Raw genomic sequence first — 12,561 nt, forward strand, 5'->3', positions numbered from 1 at the left:
GGCAGGAACAACCTGCACCAGGGCTGCTCAAAAATAGGGGAGCTCATCACCTTGGCAAACCCCAAATTTTTGGGGCTCCTGCAGCCCAGTGCTCCTGGGTGTCTTTGCAGGGAGAGGCCTTTAGGGCATTCTGGTGTTTAGATTGTGTTACTGGTCCTGTGGGACTGAGTGGATGTGGTAAAACAGAGTGGATGCATTCAGAAGTGTGTGATAGACATAACCTGGAATTTCATGCAATTGCCCCTTTTCTTAATGTTGCCTTTTCTGTGCAGGAGAGCAAGTTGCAGATCAGGATTTTCAGCCACCTCAGCACATTCACACAGCCAAATTCAGGAATTAGGATTTTCCTACTAAAAATCTTGGACTTGCTTTTCAGGCCTCATGAAATTTAGTGAATGAATAGTGGGGCAGAGGAAGGAGCAGCCTTAGAAGTTATTTCAAGTGGTTAAAAAGGTGTTAGAGGGGAAACATTAGTTGTTTTGGCAAAGAATCTGTAGCATTCTTCTGCAATATTTTATGATGCTGGTGCTGCTAGAAGTTAGAACTAGGAGTGGCCAAAAATTTCAGGCAGTTAAGAAAACTTCAAAGCTGCAAAAGACTGGCCTAATTTGTAGGTAAAAGTTTGCTTTCAGACTTAACATGTCTGTGTTGTTTATTCTGGTAAATAGATAGGGATAAATAATTTGCAAAGACAAATACAGGAGGCAAAGAATACGAATCTGTCTTTGAGCTGATTCTTCAGGAAGGGATAAACAGACTCCAGCAGTTTTGGTTTGAAAATCTAGTTTTTGTTAGCTTTCCTTTAGCTAACTGTAGGACCTGAGCTTCAAATCCATCATTTATCACGAGGTGTTCATTTTCTCTCTGCAACTTCAACTTTGTCCTTTGTAGACAGACTGAATGTATTCTCTTAGGCTATGTTTTTAATATATAAGAAGCACACAGATAACCTGCTCTGACAGGCAGAAGGTAAATGATTTCCCTAGATCTCAGGCACTTAAGGCTTTTTTTTTTATTATTATTTAAATAAATAAATTGCTTAGACTCTATTTACCTTTTCCCCTGAGGACTCAAGGGGAGGTGTAGGCATCACAGACTTTTTGACACGGTGTATTTCAGTTTTCATCACAGCAACATCTAGGCCAGAAGTGAGTTTTCCTGAGGGTGGTTTGGTGGGGGGGGACGTGCTGAACCTTGCCTTGGCAGCAGGAACATTCCTCTGAATTTTGGGCAACAGTGAGTGTCGTGCAAAACAGGAGCTTCCCCAAGTAATAATTCCTGCTGGCTTGGGAAGATCAGGAGCAAACAGCAGCAGGATCTCAGCTGGTTGGGTTTAAGTGTAAAACTATAAGGAACATGAGGTGGTGATAGCTGTGGAAATGCAGAGTATCATAGCTATGGACTGGAGCAAATGTTTCAGACAAGAAGTCTGCAGAAGTGAATTTATTTTTTTTTTTAGATGTCCTGCAGCCTCTTGATGTAAAAGCTATTGCTAAGAAAACCTAAATAGCAAGCAAGGTACTTGGAAGTACTGGAAGAGCAATGCAGATACATGATCACTGTCAAATTACAAGGGAAATTCTTCAATCCTTGGCCAAGTATTACTTGAGTTAGAAGTTTGGGGGGTTGGTTTTGCCCATGAACTACCAAGGGAACACTGTTTGATGCAGCTTGTGTTGTTTCTTGGTATGAACTTGCCCAGCTTGAACTGGCACAAGCCCTCCTGAGGACATGGTGTGCTTGTTGCAGTGGTTTATTTGACTCTGCTGTAATAAATCATTTACTGTGTTAAAATCTTCACAGACTGAGCTGCATCTCACCTCTCTCACCAATTTATTGCTCTTAAATTTCTTTTTTAATCAATGCTGTACAATGGATGCTGCTGCCACTGCTCCCTGTGAGCAAATGAAAGGAGAGCAGATGGTCTGGGTGTGACCCAGGCAGAAACACTGAGAGTTTGGGACAAAAAATGGGCTTTCTGCTCCAATTCTCTAATTTTGAGGACAGTGATGGAAATTACCTTATGTGGCTTTGTGGAGCTGTGCTCGGAGTTAAGTCCTATGGTAAAAATTTCAGATCCCATTTTCTCATCTATGAAAAGAAATTGTTTCACAAATATGTGAAAAGAATTGTTAGACTGAGGCATCCTTTGGACAGCAGCAGTTAGTTTTCAGGGCAAACAGTTTTGCAGTTAAGCATCATTAAAATCATGTTACTTAAAAGGCAAACCAAAATTACACAGCCTGTGGTTTGTTTGGTTTGGTTTTTTTTTTTTTTCTCCTTCCCTAAGTGTTTGCAGGAGTTTCAAGTACATATATCTAGGTATGTTTTTAATAATACACCATCATTTGCCATGGTGTCTTGCCAAAAATGAAATCATTAATGAACTCCACAGGGTATTTATGCAGATCCAAAGCTGCTCATTACGTCTATTTTTAAGTACCTTGCTGCACTGATGGGGAGGGGAATTTGTTGAAACCTGTAGTGTCAAACTTGTAATTTTGTTTGCTAACACTTGAAAAAGATTACAAATGTGATCTGAAGGCCTTTGATGCAAAGGGGAGTAATGGGCTCATTAGCATAGGAATTAGTACATGTTTTTCTAATATAATACTTGTGTGACGTGCTGGGAGAAGCTCCCCCTCCTTTCTCCATCCCTCCCCATCTCTGCATGAAGAATGCACAGGGCAGGCACACTACAGAGTTTGGTTTTTTTCTAAAATGTGGCTTTTCCAGAGGCTGAAAACTTGGCTTGAAAACTGCTTGAGCATCCACAAAGTCTGAATGTCCAGGACATCTGTCACTGTGTATTTTAAAAGTAGTAGTCTATAAATTTCTCCTTATTCTTAGGGACAGTTTTCTGGACTTTTTTTGTGCACAAAAGGTGCATTTTGAAAAAACCCCATATCAAGATGCTGAATACTCCCAAAAGATGTTTTCAGAGACCTCTGGTGTCAGTGTTTCTGTCCACAAGCCTCTGCTCTCAGGGCACAGCCAGGTTATGGAATTACAAATTCTTCTTAAAGGAATTGAAACAAAGAGGCATCAGGGTGTGTTTTTTCATAAAAAGTTGGAAAGAGCCTCGTGTTACGGGGGGATCCATGTGGGGGGAAAAAAAAAAAGCTATGGATGTCTGCAGAAGCAAAAGAGAGTTGTAGTTTGCTGCTGGTGTTTGGTTCTCTGCAGGTATTTAATGGATTTTGCTGAGGCATGCTCCCAATTGTAAAATGATTCTGGAGCTGAAAGACTTTGCTCAAGGCAAATTCTTGTCATTAAAAAAGGATTTAACTAATTAGAGCCACCTGTCAACTGACAGGTTAATTGATAAGGGAAGTGGGCCCAGTAACCCAGTGGTGAGATTCTACTGTGACTTGAAATCTTTATAGGCTCTGATAAAGCTTAGTCTTCCACTGGAATGTCAGAGGAATCATGCTGGCTTTTTTTTACAAGGCATAAGTGCCTGAAAAGATTTGCAAAAAAGCTGCAGTTTCCTAAAATTCATTTTTCAAAGGCAAGGTCTGGTCCAGTGAAGTTGTTTGAAGATCAGGCTGCACTGGTTCAGTGAAGGGTTTGCACATTTATGGGCTTGAGCTCACACACAGTTTGGTTGGGGTTGCTGGGGAGTGTCCATGTAGCTTCTTTATTTCTTTAATTAGCTAAAATGAAACTTAATGCCTCGTTTTAACTGTTGAAATATGTAATCACTTCATCCAATAAATGCTAGTTCTAGAAACACTTTTTTTATAAATGGCTTTTTTAAATGGAAATTACCTTGGAAATGTGTCAAGTGGTTTAGAGGAAGGAAACAGGGATAGGAGGAGTGCAGCTGAGCTGGCCCTGGGACCTGCAGAAGGGTCTGGGCTCAGCTGAAATCCCTTTTCCAAATACATCTGGTTATCATGAAAGACAGAGAGGAAGACACCTGGTGGTTATTTTGTCAGCCATGTGGAAACTGTACTTTATAGAGTGGGAAGATAATGAAAAGATGGTAAGGTCGGCAAAAATGAAACTCTGAAACTGTCTTGACCTTCCCCCAAGTCCACTAAAGCTGAAGGAGAGGGCTGTGGTGGGTATTTAGTACTTCTCCTCTGTATTTAATGCTTTCTGATTGCTCCAGATATTCCTTAGATTTGGACATAAACCTCATTCGTGGTCGTGTGTCCAGACCAGGCAGAAGGGATGAAGCTGGCACGGGGACCACTGGTCTGGGTGCAGCCCAAGAAGGGTCAGACCAGTGTCAGCTCATGTCATGGAGCTAAGGAAAGGTCCTGGGTGGAAAGGTCTCTATCACCAGTCCTGCTGTAAAAGTCTGAGCACAGTTTGAACCTAGTTGTTGGCAGTCTTTCCAAGGAAAATTACCAGGACAAAAAAAATTTGTTTCCTGTAATTTGAGAGCAGCACATCACTCCTTGGTACTCAAGAAGCATCAGCTGTTGTAAATGAACTGATTTACACTTGCTAATAATAACTGTGTAAGTTGAGAGGGGGGAGTCCTAAAGATTTCTAATAAGAGTTGTTTTCATTGGCATAGGAATACCTGAGTGTAAGAGCTGAGATACTTCTGTTGCGTTGGGGGCAGGGATCAGTGTGATGAACCCTGCTACAATGTCAAAACATGGAAAGTTGATCCTTTCATGAAAGTCTAAACCCATCTTGTTTTCCTTTTCAGCTCCCCCCTTGCACTCCATCTAAAATAAATAACTGAAAATAACTGAAATAATATAATCCATTTCTCCAAAGGAAGAAAAATAATTGCCTCCAGACTCCTAACTTACCTGCCAAATTGCATCCTGATGTGAAATGCAATGGACAAATTATAATATTTAGAGACAAGGAAAGCACCAATGGAGTCTGTAAAGTGACCCTTCCCTGGTAGGCAGAATCCAAAGGAAACTAAACTTGGCAAGTGATTTGCACTCACATCAGGAAAGAGTTGGTCCCTGGGTCATCTTTGAAAATCTTTGACTTATGAGTGAGAGGAAAATAACTTGCAGTGCACTCTGAAGGCCTGGGGTTGGACAGAAGGCACTTTCAAGTGCTCTCCACATTATGCAGACCACAACTTAAGGAAAAAAAAAAAAACCCAAAACAAACAGAAAAACCCCAAACTACCAGAACAAAACATCAACAATAAAAAGCAGAGAGGGGAAGGGAAACCTAACCAGGGAGCTTTGTGTTTGCAGGGTTGGTTTTGCAAAGCCTTTTCACAAAGAACGGGCCCGGTTGGGTTGGCCTCATCAGCACATTTGGAGCATCTGTGTCTTCAAGAAGTTCAGTGTTTCCAGTGGTGTCCCAGCATGGGGATGTTCCTTTGTTCAGCCCTGCTTGGGCTGTGGTTTTTGAAAGCTGTTTGAAAACTGCTCCATGGCTCTTCAAAAGCTCCGTGATGCAGCTGGGGAGGAAGAGCTGAGCTGTGGGCTATGGCCTGGGTTACTTCATAACCCAGTCCTTTGCCTCAGTGTCAGGCAGTTTCAGGACATGCTGTTGTCGTGTTACACGGGTGGCAGAGAGCTGTATGGGGGCTGAAACTCCAGCAAATATGCAGATGGTTACTTTGGTCAAGACTGAGAAATTTCCATCGGGTGTTTCAGGCCTGGTTGTGGCTTTTTTGCTGTTTTCAGTATTGGGATGACTTCTCTGGGATGGGGGCAGCTGAGGGGGTTGGCTTCTAGGAGGTCCCTTACAAGTGGGTGAGAAGAGTAATGCTGAATGATCCTGAGTGCAAAGGTTCCTCTTGAACTCCCAAAAACACTAATGAAGAAACCAACTTCATTTTCCCATGGGAAAGTGTTTTATACAGTTTCCACTACTTAAAGCCCTACTTAGTCTGCACCTAAGTCCCCTCAACCAGTATCTAGAAAACCTTATCCTGTAAAATCTAAGAATAGTTACACACTGTGTAAGAAACTATAGTGCATGCTGTAGCATGAAAAAAAAGCCCTCAAACTGTTTTAATTCCCCTGCAGAAAGAATCCTGCTGTTAAGTCAGAATGGCTCAATGAACACAGTCACTCCTGCAACACCTGCAGTGCATGGTTGAGTTGATTCCTTCAAGACATTCATAAAAACTACAATGAAAGATTTTTTTTATTTTATTTTCATACCATATATATCCTTACATCACCATTTTAGATGTAAGTGGATGTGCATACTGATACATGTTATGGTTTTTTGGCCAATTCTGCTATGAAGTCTGTTTTTTTGTGGAATGTTGACCAAAGTGACTTCCCTAACCTCTTGCAGAGAAGTCACACAATCTTGTAGCCTTGGTAGGAACTCCCAAAACTCTCTGGTATTTTACCAGGTTCCATAATACTGTTTTATCCTGTTTTATCCTCAGCTTTTGCACACTGAGGTCCATTTAGGCTTTAACTACCTGAGTTTGGGTGGTGTAGGTAGGTTGATGGATGGGAAGATGAGAACGTTTTCTCCATCCTGAGTTATCTGAAAACTGGTCTTGAAGTTTATGCTGTGGTCAGTTGTGGGAATGGTTCTGCCATGGTGGTTAAAGGAACTGAGGCTGGAAAAATAAAGAAGGGAGGGAACACTTCCAGCCATTACAGGTAGCAGGAACTATTTAAAAAAAAAAAAAAAAAAAAAAAGGAGGAGACAGACAGAAGGTTATGGCTCCCAGTAAAATGGATGTGCTGATATGGTGAAAGACAAACCCCCACCCTGTATCTGGGTCAGTTTCTAGAATAGCTGTGATTTTTTTTTTTCTTTTTTTTTTTTAATTAAATGTCATTTGGTAAAGTTGCTCTAGAAGCTGGAAGCACTACTGTGAGCACTTTCTGAGGGAAACATGAGCTGCAGAGGTTTATTAATAGGATGTAAAGCAATTATTTGTTTGTGTGCTTTCCCCCCTCAGGAATCTTTTCCTTTATGTTTTCTAAATAATACAAGACATCCTTGGCAGCAGAATCCCCACAGTGGTTAATGTCAGATTGTTATCAGATCTGGCAGTGATTGTTTTCTAATAATGTGTATGTTTTTCCCTTGCTGCCTGTGTAAGAGTGACAGTTTGCTGAAACTCAATGCAAGATTAAAAAAAAAAGGTCAGCACTTGTCATTTACATCCCTGAAAACAAATCATCTAGTTAGCACAGAACATTTTTTTATTGTTTATCTGTCTTATAGTTATCTAAGAAATGGATTTCCAAGAAGCAGATGAGAGGTGGGGTTAGAATTCCTCTTGCTTTTTAGATCCTATTTAGATCCTACTCATGCTTGGGCTTGAAAATTAAATTTCCTACACTCCCAGCAGAAGAGCTGATGAAACTAATTTCAGTTTGGGTCTTATTTGTAAGATCTATCAAGATGTTTTAATTTAATAAGCTTCACAACAGTCTAGTTAAATGATAAGTATCTTCTCTGAGCTGAGAGTGGAAACCAGAGGCCCACCCATGGAAATGTTGGGTGCAAGGTCTCAGGAGCTGCCTGGTGCCAGGCTTTATTTTCCCAGCTCTGTCAGCATTCCAGGGCTTGCCCACAGCTTAGCACAAGGGGTGCAGACTGAGGAAAGCCAAATCCTCCTTCCAGAAGCAGAACAGGCCCCAGGTGTTTGATTTTCCCAATTTCCCCCTCCTGGAGTGAGTTCTGGGCTTGTTCCTCCCACCCAGCACAGGGGGATAGGAAAACCCTTCCCTGCTTGCTCAGCCACTGAGGAGCTGGGCAGAAATGATTCTCTCTTGGATTTTCAGCCATGTGGCAAGGAAAACACAACAGCTGTGGGGATCCCAAACCAAACCAGCAACTTTTCTCCACCCCAGCCTGTTTCCTAAACAAAGCTCTCTGATTCCTGCATATTCCCCATCTCCCTGCTGACTGCTCCCCCAGCTGCCATCTGACTCCAGAAGCAAACATGAAAGATGGAGTGAGCCTGGTCCTGAGGCAGGATTAACAACCTGTGATGTGTTAGAGCAGAGCAAAAAGGGCAGCAGTTAAAGCTCCTCTCATCTGTTATGGCAACAGAACACAACAGGAGAAGTAGCTGATTACCCAACACAAGACAACCCCTTTCAGAAAGGGATTAAGTAGCTGAATGCACTTTTTTTAGGCTGAAAGTGATACTGTGTTAAATATAACCCTTTAGACCCATTCCTTCCTGGGGATTATTTTGGAAAAGCACTGTGACCCTGGATCAATGAGCAGCCCTTGATGATGAAAGTATCAGCTAGGAAGGAGAACATTAAGTGAGTGTAAGCTACTGGGGGTTATTTCTTGCCTTATCATTCTTCATCTCAGGATTACTCACAAGATCCTCTCCTCTTGTTTGTGTGATATTCTTAGCTGGAAGTTTATCTCTTGTTAAATCTCTAGGGTGATTCTACTCTCATTAATGACAACATTAGGAAATATTAAAACTTTGTTTTAATTTAGACGACTATCTTGGAGTTTAAAATCTGGGAGACAGTAGTACATTCTTTATTAAAAAAAGATAAAGGGTTCATATAGTTAAAGTACATAATTTTTTGTGACTACATGGGTTGTTTAGCAAAGAGGAGGGGTATACATGATAACCCAACCCCAACTCCCAGCCTTAATCATGTCTAACTGGAAGCTGGTGTGGGAAAGATCAGGCCATAGAAGAATTCCTTGAAGATTTAATTTCAAGAAAATTCTTTCAGGTGAAGAAAGTATAGTTTTGTTTTGGTGATGTTTGTTCTTTACTGTGTTGTTTTGTTGGGGTTTTTTTAATCCATCAAACAAGGGGTATTACAATCAAATAGGGGGTATTACATGATACACTCTCTGAACAGTTTTTACTTGAACAAGCTGCTCTCTTGTCATTCCTAAGAGCCAAAACTGGAGTTTTGGAACTGATATCCAGGATTATTTTGGAGGTATAACTATTAAAGACTTTCCCCACACTTTCTTTCAAATTCTTTCTCTGGGAGAGCTGCTGAGGTTTTACCTTTTGCTGCTCTCACAAAGGCCCCACCAAGCTTTGGGAATATATTAAAGCCTGGAAGACTCTATAATAAGCAAACCTGGAGTGGAATACAGTGGTTTTGGTGTTCAAGCAGGAAAGCATCCCCAACCTGCTGCCATTAAGTATTTTATATATTTATTGTATTCAGACTTGAGCTTGTATATTCCTTCATGTAGCTGCCTAGCCCTGGGCACAGGCTTGGTGAATGTGCTGGCATTGCCTTTCCCAGCCTCCCCATCCATATAGCAGCAGAACTCTGGTGGTTTGGGGTGGGAGAAGAGCTGTTTCTGTTGCCTGCAGTTCTGTACTCACTCAGCCTGCATCAATTTCTGTAGCTGCCCAATGTGAGCTTCAGCTGGTGATGGGGCAGAACAGCACTGGAAGTGATACCTCTTTCAAGCAATGTATTTTTACTCAGCAGATGTGGCTAAGTCAACTGTATTTACCCTACTTGAATGAATTTACCAAGTAATATAAGGAAAAGAGCAGCTTTCTCATGAAGCAGGAGGAGAGATTTCCTCTCTGCTGCAACACTTGACTCTGTGAGTGACCACTTAAACTTTCCAGGCAGCAGTGGATAGTGCCTGAAGCAGCATTGCTTGCTTTCAGGGAAAAAAAGCACTTGGGGTTTCTGAGACCCATTAGGATTGTAATACCTGTTTGGAGTAGTCCTAAGCTGTGAACCATCACGTTGTGAGATGTACAAATTCAGGTGTTTCCATTGCTGCCTTTCTGCAGAGGCACTGTGGACTATAAAAAAAGAGGAACCATCAAATATTTTAAGTAGAGGAAGCTGGAGATATCTTCAGCTTGAGCAACTGCTGGCAAAATACCTGTTTGTATCAAATAAATAGCATGGCTCCAATTATGAGGTTTTTCCTCAGCCAAGATGTGATCACTCCATGGAAGAAAGACTTGTTGAAATGAAAGCATTATTTGTGCTACTACCTATCCTGAGAAACTTATTACAGTTATTACTGGGGAAAATGTCATTTTCTTAGACATCTGACTTGGTTTAAGTGTGTGCCAAATGACACCAACTCGACAGCACTAATATTTCAGGTAGTGGTACTTTTGAGTCAGTATTTAATCCACACTCTCACATGATGTTTGGGGATCCTTGGCAGATGTGTGACCCCTTCTGAACAATAAAACCTTGCACATTTTGTATGATAGGAGACTCAGATGTGAAGTGAATCCTGTCTGCACACTGGTGCTCCAAAAGTCATGTTTGAAACTGATCTTTCAAAAGTCATTTTTCAAAGGTGGTGTGCCAGGAATCCTGGATAAGCAGAAAGCTGAGTGTTTATTGTCCTTATGAATCATAGAATCATGGAATTGGCTGGGTTGGAAGGGACCTCAGAGCTCATCAAGTCCAACCCTTGATCCACTCCCCCTGTGGTTCCCAGCCCATGGCACTGAGTGCCACATCCAGGCTCTTTTGAAATATCTCCAGGGATGGAGAATCCACCCCTTCCCTGGGCAGCCCATTCCAATGGCTGAGCACCCTCTCAGTAAAGAAATTCTTTCTAATGTCCAACCTAAACCTCCCCTGGCACAACTTGAGACCTCTTGTGCCCTCTTGTCTTGCTGAGAGTTGCCTGGGAAAAGAGCCCAACCCCCCCCTGGCTCCAACCTCCTTTCAGGGAGTTGGAGAGAGTGATGAGGTCTCCCCTGAGCCTCCTCTTCTCCAGCCTCAACACCCCCAGCTCCCTCAGCCTCTCCTCACAGGACTTGTGCTGGATCCCTTCCCAGCCTCCTTGCTCTTCTCTGGACCTGCTCCAGCACCTCAATCTCCTTCCTGAGCTGAGGGGCCCAGAACTGGACACAGGACTCAAGCTGTGGCCTCCCCAGGGCTGAGCACAGGGGCAGAATCCCTTCCCTGGACCTGCTGGCCACGCTGTTCCTGAGCCAGCCCAGGATGCCATTGGCCTTCTTGGCCACCTGGGCACACTGCTGGCTCCTCTTCAGCTTCCTGACAATCCAGACTCCCATATACCTGAAATATATCTTAAAATACAGGTATTTTTTAAAGCTGGTGTTTGCTATCTATAGTGGCAGGTTCAGAATCAGGTGTGGGTAAAATGCCTCCCTTACTTCTCCCTGTAGTTTCAAGCAGGTGGTGCTTGAAAAGGGAAAAATCTTCAGTGCTTCACCCAGACAATGGTTGCACTTAATCGACATCTGAAGTACATTTTCAACATCTCTTCACCATGGCATAGGGACATAATTTCTTTCTTTCCTGAGTTTATGGTTACTTAAACAGCTTAAAGTTCATTCAAAATATTATTTCAAAAGCGACTTTTTACTGTGCAAACCTGTAAAATGCTGAGGATAATTTTACCTGCTGAGTGTGTAGCCCTGGAAGGAATCATTGTCTCAGCTGCTTTATGGTTATATCTTCCATATTATTAGCAGAGCTCAACAACAGACTTGGCTGCTATTAGAGAGGCCCTTGCCATTCTTAAGAAAAACTGCAATACCATGGAGTGGTAATAAGATGCAGCATTAATGCCTTTTATGATTTTATCAGGAGTCTCATGATTTTTTAATTTTTTTGTAATCTCAGATTCTGAAGTAATATCATTGTGTGAAAGACACTCCCTTTCATGAGGCTAAAAAATGAAATGCAAATAAAGAAAACCCTCAATAGATGTGCCAATTTTTTTTTTTAAAGCAGTTTCATAGTAGGGAGACATTGACTCGTGGTGCTTTTGTATACTTGAGGCTGGAATTATTCCAAAGTTGTGTGAAGTTGTAAGAAGCAGTGAAGGATCTCCCATAGACACAGCTTTATACCTGGTGTGTCTTTGCCATTAATTCAGTGGGGTCCCTGTGTCCTGGGTAGGACCCTTTCTGTCCACCACATCTGGGACTGGTGTGCTTGTGGCTGCTGGGCTGCAGGGGCTGTTCCCTCTCCTAAAACCTGGTCAGATATTCCTCTTCTTTGTCCTCCATGGTTGAATATGGGTTATCCCTTGCAAACAACTGGTTTGGGAAGGAAAAATGTTGAGATCAAGCAATCAAATTCTGTCAAGAGTGGCACCAAGTTGTTAGGACATCCAATGAGTAAACAAAGTGAACAATTGTAATACTTGTACTGTGCTTTTTTCCCCATCACACCAGTAGTGATACAGCCAGAAATGCCTTCACCACAGCTACTACTAGTACTAAACCTGTGCAATGTGTCTCCTATTAAATCTGGAGCACTGGGAGCAGAGGAACCACACAAATCCTTCTCTTGAAGGTTTCACTTTGCATTGGCAGCTGAGCTGGTAAGTGCTGAGATAAAAGGCCTGCCTAGAGCACCCCATCTTCCCAAGCCATCCATGTGAAACACTTATTTAAGTCAATCTAACAGCTACTTAGCTTTGAAGAAGAGGACTTTTTTTCTTTGTGGTTTCTTCAGATCATTTCAAGCTCAATTGTAAATGCTCCAATCCAATGTCTTCTGGGCAAAGGTGGTTATAAAATTGTGGTGAAAACCATTGGCTCATAACTCCTGGAAGAACTTGTCTTTGCAGCATTGTATGCATCTGATATGTGACAGCAATAAAATATAGCTTTGAGAACGCTGCCAGTATTTGTTAAAAGTCTGGTGAGCAGAGATGACAAACTCAATTATGAAA

General features: G+C 42.0%; 1 protein-coding gene across 6 annotated transcripts in view; it reads left to right on the plus strand.

The window, feature by feature from the left end:
• Positions 1-12,561, plus strand: part of AUTS2 (activator of transcription and developmental regulator AUTS2) — a 758,376-nt gene that overhangs the window by 699,962 nt on the left and 45,853 nt on the right. The gene's annotated exons all lie outside the window — the stretch shown is intronic.

Source organism: Heliangelus exortis, chromosome 21 (genome assembly GCF_036169615.1).
Source record: "Heliangelus exortis chromosome 21, bHelExo1.hap1, whole genome shotgun sequence".
Taxonomy (NCBI): domain Eukaryota; kingdom Metazoa; phylum Chordata; class Aves; order Apodiformes; family Trochilidae; genus Heliangelus; species Heliangelus exortis.